This window comes from Mustela erminea, chromosome 15, assembly GCF_009829155.1.
Source record: "Mustela erminea isolate mMusErm1 chromosome 15, mMusErm1.Pri, whole genome shotgun sequence".
Classification (NCBI taxonomy): Eukaryota; Metazoa; Chordata; class Mammalia; order Carnivora; family Mustelidae; genus Mustela; species Mustela erminea.
The window spans coordinates 51,237,523-51,252,315 of NC_045628.1; positions in this window are offsets into that span (position 1 = coordinate 51,237,523).

The window sequence follows — 14,793 nt, forward strand, 5'->3', positions numbered from 1 at the left end:
AGGGTAATGCTGGCTTCATAAAAAGAGTCTGGATGTTTTGCTCATACTTCTATTTTTTGAAACATCTTCAGGAGAATAGGTATTATTTCTTCTTTGAATGTTTGGTAGAATAAGCCCACTCTTGCCACTGTTGTTCAACATGGTACTAGAAGTCTTAGCAACAACAATCAGACAACAAAAGGAAATAAAAGGTATTCAAATTGGCAATGAAGAAGTCAAACTCTCTCTCTTCACAGATGACATGATACTTTATATGGAAAACCCAAAAGACTCCACCCCCAAACTATTAGAACTCGTACAGCAATTCAGTAATGTGGCAGGATACAAACTCAATGTACAGAAATCAGTTGCTTTCTTATACACGAACAATGAAAATAGAGAAAAGGAAATTAGAGAATCGATTTCATTTACTATAGCACCAAGAACCATAAGATATCTGGGAATAAACCTAACCAAAGAGGTAAATGATCTGTAGTTGAGGAACTACAGAAGACACAAAAAGATGGAAGACCATTCCATGCTCATGGATCAGAAGAATAAACATTGTTAAAATGTCCATACTGCCTAGAACCATCGATACTTTCAATGCTATCCTGATCAAAATTATACTGGCATTTTTCAAAGAGCTAGAACAAACAATCCTAAAATTTGTATGGAACCAGAGGAGGCCATGAATTGCTAAGGAAATGTTGAAAAAACAAAACTGGGGCATCATATTGCCTGATTTCAAGTTTTACTACAAAGCCGTGATCACCAAGATAGCATGGTACTAGCACAAAAACAGACCTGTGGACCAGTGGGACAGAGTCAAGAGCCCAGATATGGACCCTCAACTCTATGGTCAAATAATCTTCGACAAAGCAGGAAAAAATACAAAGTGATAAAAAGACAGTCTCTTCAATACCTGGTGCTGGGAAAATTGGACAGCTATGTGTAGAAGAATGAAACTTGACCATTCTCTTATATCATACACAAAGATAAAGTTGAAATGGACAAAAGACCTCAACATGAGGCAGGAATATATCAAAATCTTAGGGGAGAACACAGGCAGTAACCTCTTCAACATTGGCCACAGCAACTTCTTTCAAGATATGTCTCCAAAGACAAAGGAAACAAAAGTGAAAATGAACTTTTGGGACTTTATCAAGATGCAAAGCTTCTGCACAGCCGAGGAAACAGTGAACAAAATGATGAGGCAACCCATGGAATGGGAGAAGATATTCACAAATGACACTACAGACAAAGGGCTTGTATCCAACAACTATAAAGAACTTCTAAAACTCAACACACACAAAACAGATGATCATGTCCAAAATGGGCAGAAGACATGAACTGACACTTCTCCAAAGAAGGCATACAAATGGCTAGCAGACATATGAAAAAATGTTCATCATCATTATCCACCAGGGAGATTAAAATCAAAACACATTGAGATACCACCTTATACCAGTTAGAATAGCCAAAATTAACAAGACAGTAAACAAGTGTTGGAGAGGATGTGGAGAAAGGGGAACCCTCTTACACTGTTGGTGGGAATGCAAGTTGGTGCAGCCAGTTTGGAAAACAGTGTGAAGATTCCTTAAGAAATTAAAAATAGAGCTTCCCTATGACCCTGCAATTGCACTGCTGGGTATTTACCCCAAAGACACAGATGTAGTGAAGAAAAGGGCCACCTGTACCCCAATGTTCATAGCAGCAATGGCCACAGTTGCCAAACTGTGGAAAGAACCAAGAGGCCCTTCAATGGACGAATGGATAAATAAGATGTGGTCCATATATGCAATGGAGTATTATGCCTCCATCAGAAAGGATGAATACCCAACTTTTGTATCAACATGGATGGGACTGAAGGAGATTATGTTGAGTGAAATAAGTCAAGCAGAGAGAGTCAATTATCATATGGTTTCACTTACTTGTGGAGCATAAGGAATAACATGGAAGGCACTGGGAGATGGAGAGGAGAAGTGAGATGGGGGAAATCAGAGGGGGAGAGGAACCTTGAGAGACTGTGGACTCTGAGTAACAAACTGAAAGGAAGGGGGTAGGGGGTTGTTGGGGTCTGGTGATGGGTATTAAGGAGGGCACATACTGCATGGAGTACTTGGTGTGGTGCATAAACAATGAATTCTGGAACACTGGAAAGAAATAAAATGGAAAAAAAATGAGAATCAGCAATATTGTCTCTGGAGGAGAGTGATTCTTCTAAGGTTAAGAAAAGAAATATCAAAAACCTTAAGAACTTACAATTATGTGTTTATGTTAAATGTTAACATTTAATTTGAAACAATTCCTTCTCTAAAAAAAGAAATGAACAACTTCACTAATTTTATGTTTTATATGCATTACTGTATGCACATGCATGTGTGTGTACATGTTTATATACATATATGAATATATGTAGTATGTGTCAATACCTCATGCATACAATCTCATGCTGTTGTTTTATTTATAAACTGCAATTTTTAATTCATGGTTTTGTTATGCTTTCTTCTGTTTATTGACTTAAGATTTTTTCTATACTGTATTCCTCATTAGTATTTTTTAATGTTATGATTCTCTTTTCTTCCTCTTCTTATATATTGTATAAATAGGAGAGAAGTTTATCTTTTATTTGGTCTGGTAAAACACAGTTGATTTCTCGAGTTTTTCTACCGTATCAGAAAAAAAAAAAAAAAAGTCTTTCTTTCTAATCTGTACTTGAAATCTGTTCTAGCTTCTTAATTTTCTGTAATCTAAGGGGTTGTGGCAGGAAGTATAGAGAATGGTTAAGCTAGGCTATGTATAGTCTTTTTTTTTTTTTTTTTTCTTTTTTGACAATACAGACTCATACCTTTTGGGGGGATGCTGCTAACTGACCTAAAAGAGTGTTAACTAAAACAGAGACAAAACCATATCCCATTTTTAAGGAAAATAACCCTGAACTTGGACCATTCCCAGCTTCAAGTCCTGGAACTATCCAGTTCCAATACTTTGTCTTGAATCTACCCTGGAAACACTGAGATACTGACATTCTTAGTTATTGATAAGACATTCTATTTTTAGGTGACTTTCCATCTATTATTCCAGTCCATTTCTATTACAATTGATTACATGTGCTTTGTGGAGAAAAGTCTATTAGTTAGTGCTGCAAGGACTTTTTCTATTTAGGGTTTTTACCCAGTATGTCCTCTGGAAGTCGGGGCAGAGAGTTGGGATCCAGTCTGATGAGGAATAGATTTTTCTTTGCTTATCCACAATTTTATGTAAAACAACTGTACTTCAGTGATAAAAACACTTTGCTAAACTCTACTCTTATGTGTTCAGATCTATCAGATTTTGGTGAGAGAACTTCGTGATCTGGTTTTCTTTACCCAGGACAGAGAACATTTCTTTAAATAGAAGGGAAAAAAAAAAAAAAAAGATGAGGCCAAAAGTGTCACCTAGTTCACCCATGGGTTCTCAGCAAATAATCTTTTTAGCTTATAGAAACTGTAGAAATGTTGAGAATACATTTTGGTGAAACTTTTTAATGAATACATTTAAGAAAAACATAACTAGAGTCATTTAAAAATACATAAATTTATTAGTAAATGTAATTTGAGAACTTGTGTTTTGTTTTGTTTTTTGTAATTTTCCTGATTTTTTTTAAATTGAGTTGAATGTGAATCTAGATATTCAAGGTCAAAATATTAAATTTCTGTCCATTGAAATGTAAGAACCCTAAATCTATTCCCATTTTTATACCATCATTAAACCAAGAACTATAAACTTTACCTGTACTGACCAATAATATGAAATAATTACCAGTATTTTACCCAGGAATTTCTTAAGCTACAGCAATATAATCAAAAGAAAATAAGGCTATAACTTCAGGATTTACCAACTAGCCACCTAATATCTGAAGAATGCTTTTGGCAGAACATATTAAGTGTATTATTATTCTTTTCTTAACTATCAAATGAAGGCTCACTAAATCTAACCACAAAGTCAGTGTCTTCAATGCTTTGTTTGTCAAATGGTTTAGGTTCATATGCTGTACAGAAAAGAGGCATAGACCCTCAGGATAAATTTCAGTAGTGATTTAAGAAATAAAAATCAAACTGTCTCTGGTAGATGTTAGATGTTTTCCTTTAAACTGTATTGATATGGAAACATTCTAAAGGTCACCTTTAGTGGGAAAATCCCTTTGCCCTGAGGAGCTGTAGTCATGCTTAAGGTCTTAGAATCTTTCTTTTTTTTTCTCTCTCTCTCTTTTTTTTTTTTTTTTTAATTTTCTTTAGACCATCAGACAACTGCTTCTACACTCCCCACATAGCTCCCAACTGAGGTTTTTATTCTTAACCAGTGGGTTGGCAGTTTCCCAGTTTCTTTTTGTTTTTGGGAAAAAAGTATCTTTTTTTCTCTCACTGCTTTGGCTCAGCTGGTCTGCTGTCTGCCAGCCTTTAGTGATGACTGCCTCCATTATTATTTTATGTGCACTGGATTTGGCAAATATTGTGGCTACAACTGTTGCCTATACTGAGTTCCTCTTTTTCACTGACAAGAAGCTGTTGCATCATCCACAGCTGAAATATCCATCCATGGCTCACAATATGTATTTACTGAGCTGTAATTTTTATGGGGGAAAACCCAGATTACAGAGCATGTAATCATGCTCTTCTATATTTCACATGGCTGTTACTTTATTACATAAAACACTAACAGCTTTTTTCCAAACCATTTCCATAAATTCTAAGTTATATTTCACATCCTACTCTACCCAACAGAGCCTAAACATGCAGGTGAATACAAATGAGAGAAATAGAAGATATAAAAAGAGAGTGAACCTACTAGGAAAGTTCTGGAACAGAATCCAGACAGTTAATGATGTGGCTGTACTCAGTGTAGCAACCACAGATGTGACCATGGCTGATGTGGTCTGCACCCTGGTCTGTCCAGTCTCATTTGTACATCGACCTAACCACTGTCGGTGAGTCATCAGGTTCTATATGAACAGTAGCAGCATGTCTACCATCCTTGTTTCCTACCACATGAATGAAAGCACAGTGGTGGTCCTTAAGTGGTCTGAGTGGAGGACAACTCATCTAATAAAAACTACTCAACCATAACTTCCTCAGGAAGGCCTTCTCCAGTCCTAAGGCAAACGTGGTTGATACTGCCTCAGGTTGCACAGAAGCTGAGGCATATGGCTAAGAGGATACCTACAAATGTTATTATCCTTATCTTCTCACTCACCCACAAGACCTCAGTAGGAGGTGGCTGGAGAAGGAAAATATCAGAATCTCTCTTGATTTTTCAAAGCATAAGCACCTGTGCAACTATAGCAGGAACTTTTTTCATGGTCTTTCTGAATTTTGCCTGCCAACACTCCTTATTCATATCAACACAAAAATTTTACTTTTTTATTAATTATTTTCATTAACATATAATATATGATTTGCCCCAGTGGTACTGTCTCTTCCATGTATATTGACATAAAAATTTACCTTAGCTGTCATACTACCTGAATTACAGAACTGAAGCCCAGGGTTATATGTTATAGTGACAGTCTAATTTTTCAGATATATAAATCTCTTCAATAGAAATTGGAATATATACCTAATATTGCACAAGTAAGCATTCAGTATGGGACAGTAATCCTTTACTATACTCCTGAGATCTAAACTCTGGGAAAAAAAAGAAAAACAAAGTTGTGGGCTTTATCATTATTTGTTGGAGCAGAAGGGGTGGCTAGGTGATGGACACTGATGAGTGTGTGATGTGCTGTGATGAGCCCTGTGTATTGTATATGACTGATGAATAACAAGTAATACATTATATGTTAATAATTTTTTAAAAATATCAAAAAATTACTTTCTTTTTAAACTCTCATTTGGCAGCACAACGTAACTTTATGAGAACCTATTTGCTGTCAAAATTAAACAAAAATTGATATACAACTAATTAGTCTTTATTCTATGATATTTGAAAACTCATGTTACATAAAAATAATCAAACGTTTAATTATGGGTATCCTAGTCCCCACTGAGATGTTAGATATCATAACATAACATAACATGTTACCTTGATAAAATCTGAAAGATTTTAAATTTTCATGTTTTTTGTCCCAACTCTTTGTATAAGAAATTGTAGATGTTTACATGTTTAATAATGTTTTTGTTAAGCTGATGGCTTCTATGCACACCCACCTTAAAACTCAAACGTGATTCATGTACCACGGGACAAGATCTACAGTATGCAACTACCAGTCTAACTCCCTTCCCCTCGACTTCCTCACCTTCTTCTCCTTTCCTCATTTCCTGACTTGACTGATTATTTTGATACCATGCAACATGGAACAAGCGTCTGCTTTCATGACGTCTGTGACTTCCATTTATAATTAATATTGCACAAGGTATCTTTTAATGTACAAACTGACTAGCTGTAATTCAATTTCTCCAGGAATCTGAAGTAGAAATGGGACAATTTTCATAAGTAGCTCATAAGATTCTTCATAGCAGCACCGTTGAGTTGGCCTAATATTGATAGTTTTATGCAAATTATCACAACATGCCACAAATTCTTGAAAAGAAAATCTTCTAAGAATACACAGTATTTAATCTCCCTTTTACAGACTTTCATCAAACAGGATATCTTCTAAAAGCAATTATCTAAATTATGCATGGATAGCTCAATAATTTAATGTCTGCATATTTTTACTAAAACAATTTGTCTTAGTGTATCTTTTTAAAAGTGCTGTAAGGTTTCTAATAAAAGTAACTAAATAAAACAATTATTCCCACAACAAATACACTTAAAATTGACTTTCGCACTTAAAATCTTTGCAGAGAATTTGTGATAAATAATATGTATTTTACCATTATGCAGTAGATGAGAAATGATGTTTAAATGACTGGATAATGAACATTTAAAAATGTTAAGTTTATAAGTAATACTGAAATGAATATGAGGAAAAAGCAATTTTAACAAATAATTAGTCAAATCCTTTTCCATGACTGTGATATTATTGTTGTTTTTTAATTTGGAGGGTTTAATTAGTTTTATCTTTTGACCTTTTGAAGAAAGTTGGCCAGTAAACTCATAATAAATATTCATTCTTTTATTTATTCATCAAAGTACTTATACATACCAGACCTGTTTCTAGAAATCCAAGATGGGAATGAATCAGACAAGATCTCTGCTATATTAAAAATTAATCAAGTGTAGTGAGATTGACAAATTATTAAATAAACTGTACTAGGTAGGAAGTGGAAAAAGGTTAAATAGGAAGAAGCAGTGAGCTTGAGAGGCAAGAAAGAGTGGATAGTACCAAAAAAAAAAAAAAAAAAAAAAAAAAAGCTTTAGGGAAGCACATAATTAGAATGTTTGATGAAAGATATGTAGAATGAGAATGCATGTGTACTTGTTGGGGTTGGTTGGCATGGTAGAGCAGGATGGTGGGTATTTAATATAACAGCAAATGTGAACAGTTACATTAAGGACCATAAGACACCAAATGTAAGTTGATTTGCTATGTTGGGGAACAGAATGAGTAAGATTGAGAAGAGTTTCAGGCAGCTAACAAGGTTAGAGATGGACCTAGTTGGGGCCTGACCATGGAACCATTTGTGATCTTGGTCAAAGTAGTATGGGCTTTGCTGCATGGAAATGTGGGGCCATTTAATGGATGTTAGTCCAAGGAGAATTAAGATCAGACTGAAATTACAGAAATATTTATGTAGAAGTCTAAAGTATGATAAAGTTGAGTCCTTTAAGACTAGAGGCAAAGAAGACTTCCACAAGAGTCCATGTGAGGTATAAAAAGAGTCAAGCGAAAGGTAAGAGTAGTAGGATGAATTGGAATTTAAAAGTTAATAGGACTATAAGGGGCATATGCTTTTGGTCCCAGGAACCTCTCTGCTTGAGTACTGACTATATTTGCTACTTAAAATATGATGTTTGGAAAATGATTTAAAGTATCTATTCTTAGATTTCCATTTGCAAAATGAGAAAATATGAATAGTGTATATTCATAAGGTTATTGAGATGATTAAATGAAATAATGCCTGTAAAATACTAGGACAAACCTGAAACATTATAAGCCTCAATAAACATTATTATTATTTTTTTTTTGTTAGGAACATACCCCAAATGAACAAAAGGGCAAAACAGGAATAAAAATGGCAAATGGCAGACATTTGAAAAATATTACAACTGCAGTAGTGCTCAAAGATATGCAAAATAAATGGACACCAAGGGATAATTTGCACCTGGCAAGCTAGCCAACATTAAAAGAATGCTTAATACCCAGTTTGGGCAGATAGATGAGACCATGAGCCCCTAAGCTTCAGGTGAAGTGTGGTTGTTCTGGAAGATACATGGACCCAAAGCATGAAAAATGTAATTTCTCTGACCCATCAATTTCACATCTGGAATTTTATACTATAGAATTAAACAGGCAAATACAAAAATATAAATAAGAATGCCATTTGTAGCACTGTTTATGGCAACAAAATATTGGAAACAACCTAAATATTCAACAAATAGGAAATGAATAATTTATGTTACAATTTTTAGAGTAAAATGATGTTCAGCCTTTAAAATGATGAAATAATGGATATTTATTGCTGTGTAAATATCTAAGTGGTGTTTCGTTTTTTGAAAAGCAGGTACAGTGTAAGCTAATTTTTTACTGAACTCATAAACATATAATCACAAATGGTAAACTGGATAGATCTGACTAAATGTATAGACTTATTAGAAGTTGTTAGAGTAAGAGAATGAGGTTTACAAATAGAGGATTGTGAAAGGAAAATTGATTAATGAAATTGTCTTTGGAAACAAGAGCTCTTTTCATGGTGTTTGTGTTATAAAAAAAGGGAACATTTTTCTCACAAATTGAAATTAAGAAAGTGAGGATATATCACATGATCCAATAATTTCCTGATCCTAGAGAAAACCACTTCAGGATCTCTGTGTTTTGTTTTATTTCTTAGTTGTTGTCATTTTGATTTTTTCACTCTCCAGCTTAGTCTACTTCTCCATTTATTTCCTCTCCAGTACTCTGGCTTTCTCTAGCTTTCCTTCTGCTACACATACTCTGCAGGCCTTAAACATACATTTTTTAGTTAAATGTTTGGGCCAAGAAGTGAAGGATGGCTTATTTTGTTACCTCAGCTGTTTGTGTTAAATTGTGAGTAAGATCCCTTACAAAGAGAGAGGGAGGCAGCAGTGAGGAAAAGTTTAAAGAGCACAGTAAAGAGATGTAAAACACACTAAAGAGGTCATCAATCTAACCCACACCCTCTCTTTGGGGGCCTTCTCCTTTCTGGTCCCTAGTGATATAACTCATCTTGGTTAGCTACAGTAAGGCTGATTCCCTAGAGTTTATTTTCTGAGGTTTTATAAGAGTTATGGGGAAAGATGGGCTTTTTTCCTCTAGGCATAGGAGATAAAAAGTATATTCAATCCTAGAGCTATTAGTACCATTTTTTCTGTCATGGGAGAAGACATTTCCTGAAAAATGAAGCCAACACATAGCAAGAATGAGGAACAGAGAAAGTAGATATATTTATATCTTTGAGTACCTGTATCCCAACATGTGGTTCTAGACTAGTGGTTCTCGAAAAACGGTTTCCACTACTAGCAATTTGTTGGAAAATCACATTATTAGTTCCCATCTTAGACCTACCAAATCACAAGCTCTGGAGTGGGCCTGACAATTTTAACAAGACTTATGGGGGATTCTTAGGAATGCTAGGTTGAGAGTCACTGCCTAGACTTTTCAAATACATGAACCATTATATACCTTATTTATGCCTCTTTAAATTTAAAAGCTCTGATTAAGACAGCCACTGAGATAACCAAGTAGGTGGTTTTCACAGCTGATTAGTATTACAGACATAAAGGAAATTGAAATCAGGTTTTAGTGGCAAAAATATGTGCAGCTATATGATTTCATGGGGCAAATTTCAGCTGTCCAGATGTATGAATAAAGACTGTAAATTTTAAGAGTCTTCAGGGGAGCTGTCTCAAACAAGCAAGATCAAGAAGTGGGGCCTTAGCTGAAGGTTCAAGAAGGAAATGAAGCCAAAGAGGAGGTGATCGATGGAGATATAAAGGTAACATCAAGGGACAAGATATCAGAATGACATCAATCAATGTACATAGGAGGTTGTGGTTAGACATCTTCATATCTGAATTTGAGTTAGAGCAGTAATGAGAGGTAACAATACCCAAGGTAAGTATATAAGAATAGATGGCAAGAGCTATTGGTGTTGAGAAGATCAAACAATTCTGGATTCCTGGGTCAACCATCTAGACATCCACAAAATTTAGCCAAATGACAAATCCCGTAACGAACAAGGAAATAGTCAAGATATAGGCAAAGAAAAGAGAAAGGTATTTTGACCGTCTTACAGCTAAATGAAATGAGCCTCAGAAATGGAAGCAGTTTTATAGAAGTGGGCAGTTTAGGTTAAGAAATAACATCAGCAGGTATGAGAACTGTAACAGTGTAACCACAGCACAGGCCACATGGAAAGCAAGCTTATAAACCTCCACCAAGGAAGACTAAGAGAAGCAATGCTTAGAGGTGGGGGAGTGGGGGGCAGGGTTTCTTGAAGGCCCAAAACTGGAGGCAGCATCTTGGAACGCTCAGTAAGAAGTGACACATCCACTGTCTGGAGAGACTGTTGTGATGTAAAAAGATGATAGAGAAGAAGCAGAAATAAGCATGCTCTATTTAGCTTCCATTTTCTCTGCTAAGAACAATATTCAGAATGGAAGCAAGTTAAAAAGGAAATTGAAGATGAAGACCATTTATGCTCTGTTATTGTACATTAACATTTACCTTAGTCAAACCCTGATAGTACTTGAATCTATTTCTATAAATAATTTGTAGAAACTCTTCACAGGAGGTTCATTTTTGTGTGTGTGAATAATGAGGTGCATTCACTTGCCATTTAGACAAGTTAGCTTTGGTGTTTAGTGTGTGGTAAATGTAGCCTGGCATTTCTATCAGTTCTTTCTATGAGACTTGCCTTTCTTTCTCATGAGACTTGTAGTCTCATGGCTCTTTGCTGGCTTATTCTTTCTCATGAGACTTGTAGTCTCATGGCTCTTTGCTGGCTTAGTACCATGAGTACCTTTACTATAGAGTGCTGAATTGTAAGTAGGGTACTTGGGGATTTTTTGTTTGTTTGTTTAAGATTTATTTGAGAGACAGTGCATGAATGCAAGCAAGTGGGGTGAGGGGTAGATAGAAAGGGAGACAAGTAGACTACCCAGTGAGCAGGGAGCCCATTACAGAGCTTGATCCTAGGACTCTGAGATCATGACCTGAGCTGAAACCAAGAGTGGAAAGCTTAACTGACTGAGCCACCCAGGTGCCCCATGGTGCCCCATGGTTTTTAAATAGCACTCATTATGATTGACATCAGTGTATCACTATTAGTGTTGAGAAACTTATTTCATGTTGTGAATGAAAATACTCATTCAAGCATGGCATAGCAGAAATCCATAGAAAGGAGAAGAGAGCAGAAATCTGTAATTTTGTACATGTGTCAAACTATTCCCTGGGTTAATAGTTAGCAGTCATTTTTCTAGTCCTTTCCCCAGAAAATATTCTTAAGAATAATCTTGGGTCAATGACACAACAACCTTAGCAAAAAGAAGTGTATAATTTTCACCAAATGATCAGACCTTTCTAGATTTTACACTCTTGAGAAAATAATAAAAATAGAAGTTGAAGAAAACAGAAAACACAAAAATAGGGCTTTCAATGCTTTTCCTTCATAATGTTACATGTTCAGAAATGTTTGTTTTTTGTTTTTGTTTATTTGTTTGGACAGTAACATATAGTACCACAATTTGCCTTTATTTAGTTCCAAAGACAGAATAAATAAAATAATAAAGTATATTTTATACTATAAGTTGTATTTAAGACTGATTCATTTCTGCTACATATTCATGGAAGTCTACTTGTCCTTAAGCTACAATGTTTTTCTTCCCATTTAGGCAAGCATCACATATGTAAATCTAGTCCCACCACATTAAAAAGCACATATATTAAGAATGTTAAACATTCTCTATACATCAAAAAAAAAAAAAAAATGCTTCTGTGTTGGCTCCCAGCAGAGCATGTCTATCTCTAGCTAATGAGTTTTAATGTATGATTTTCTTGTACCTTACTTTTCTTTACACATCAATCTGCTCATGACATCTGTCATGCAAACAGTAACAGGGAAACCGCTGGGGCTGTCAAGGAAATGACACCTTTCTCCTTTACTAGAGTCTGAAAATGATGCCCAGATTTCTCTGAAATTCTCCAGGCAAACTATGTCTTTCTTTTAAAACCAATACCATCTGCCCAGACAGACATTTGTGAGCCAATTGTCACATGAAAGATTTTAGCTGATTTCTAAGGCTCAAGCTTGTTACAGTAGGTTATCAAGCTTTCACTTAACTACATGACTTACCTTACACGTTTCAAATTGAAGATGTGTATTAAAGAATAGAATGCTATGGGTTAATCCTAGACAAACATAGGACACTAACAAAAGAAGCCTTGGCTTATATTTAAAAACAAAATCACTCAGTATTTGTTTCCACTTATATACACACATATATATGATTTCCAAATGCTTATTTTTTTTAGAATGAAAGTTGAGAACATCCAGAAGTATGTACAGTATGTACTGTCAGTGGGTATCAAAGAGTATTGTTCACTTTCATGTTTCTTGATTATGTTTATATTCAGATATAAATTTAACCAATATGATATAATTAAGTATAATCTCAATTAAAAAAACAGCTGCAGCAAGAAGATCTACTCTTAATTACTCCAATTACACCACCAATTGTATTCAGCTGATAATTCATTCACAGGAACATTCTTTTTTTTACCTAGTTCAACTACCTAATTCAATTAATATAATTATTTTCCCCAAATCCGTAAAGTTCCTCAAGTATGAATCATCTCAGACCAAAAAATAAGCATATATGTTCCCCATATGTGTGTATATTATATATATCATGTAATAACTTTGTTTCACTTAAAAATGTTTAGTATCATTATGGGTAAATATATCTGTAGCTGGAATTTCAATATAGCCCAGGAGTCCCCTGTGTAAATGTTATCACCTAAGTAACTTCCTTAAGGAGCTGTTATGAAGTTACAGTGATTTGCTGTTGCAAAAAGCATTCAGATGAACGTTTTAATAAACTTTTCCAATTCTGTTCATTGTTATAACTCCTCAAGGGTTATAACTGATCATTAAAAAGAAATGAATATTTCAAGAATTTTTATATATATTACCATACTCTAAAAATTATAAAATTAAAATCCTTCATCATTGCATAAAGGTTTCCATTTCACCATCTGTCAACAATAGATATTTTAATTAGTTACTTTCTGATAACTGAAAGATGTTCTCATTCTCATTGTTTTATTTCCTTGATAACTAGTAGGGCTTAATTTTTTCTTGAGTTGCTAGAACAATTTCACCCTGACCAAGTGGGATTTATTCCTGGGCTGCAAGGTGGTTCAACATCCATAAATCAATTAACATGACACACTACATTAATGAAAGAAAGGAAAGAACCAGATGATCCTCTCAATAGATGCAGAAAAAGCAATTGACAAAATAAAGCATCTTTTCTTGATTAGAACTCTCCACAGTGTAGGGATAAAGGGAACATATCTCAATATCATAAAAGCCAAATACGAAAAGCCCATACTGAATATCATTCTCAAGAGAGAAAAAACTTGAGAGCTTTTCCCTAAAGTTAGTAACATGACAGAGAAGTCCACTTTCATCACTGTTGTTCAACAAAGTACTAAAAGTCTTACCCTCAACAATCAAACAACAAAAAGAAATAAAAAGCATCTCAATCTGCAAAGAAGTCAAACTTCCACTCTTCACACATGGCATGCTACTTTGTGTTGAAAACCCAGAAGACTCCACCCAAAAACTGCTAGAACTCATACAGGAATTTAGCAAAGTGGCAGGATATAAAATACACAGAAATCAGTAGCATTTCTATACACTAACAATGAGACAGAAGAAAGAGAAATTAAGAAATTGATTCCATTTACAATTGTACCAAAAACTGTATAAGATAATCTGGGAATAAACCAAACCAAAGAGGTAAAAATATCTGTATTCTGAAACCTATAGAAACTTATAAAAGAAATGGAGGAAGGCACAAAGAAATGGAAAAATATTCCATGCTTATGGAAAGAACAAATACTGTTAAAATGTCTATGCTACCTGAAGTAACTTCACATTCAATGCAATCCCTATCAAAATACCAACATTTTTCACAGAAATGTAACAAATAATCTTAAAGTTTGCATGGAACCAGAAGAATGTTGAAAAAGAAAACCAAAGTAGGTGGCATCACAATTCTAGATTTCAAGGTATACTACAAAGCTGTAATCATGAAGGCAGTATGGTACTGGCACAAAACAGACACATAGATCAACAGAACAGAATAAAGAATCCAGAAAAAAACTTTCAACTCTATAGTCAACTAATCTTTGACAAAGCAGGAAAGAAATCCAATGGAGAAAAAAACAGTCTCTTCAACAAACGGTGTTGGGATAATTAAACAGTCACATGCAGAAGAATGAAACTGGACCATTTCCTTACATCATACACAAAGATTAATTCAAAATGTACAAAAGACCTAAATGTGAGATAAGAATCCATCAAAATCCTAAAAGACAATACAGGCAGCAACCTGTTTAACCCCAGCCACAGCAACTTTAAAGACAAAGGGAAACAAATGCAAAAATGAACTACTGGAACTTCATCAAGATAAAAAGTTTTT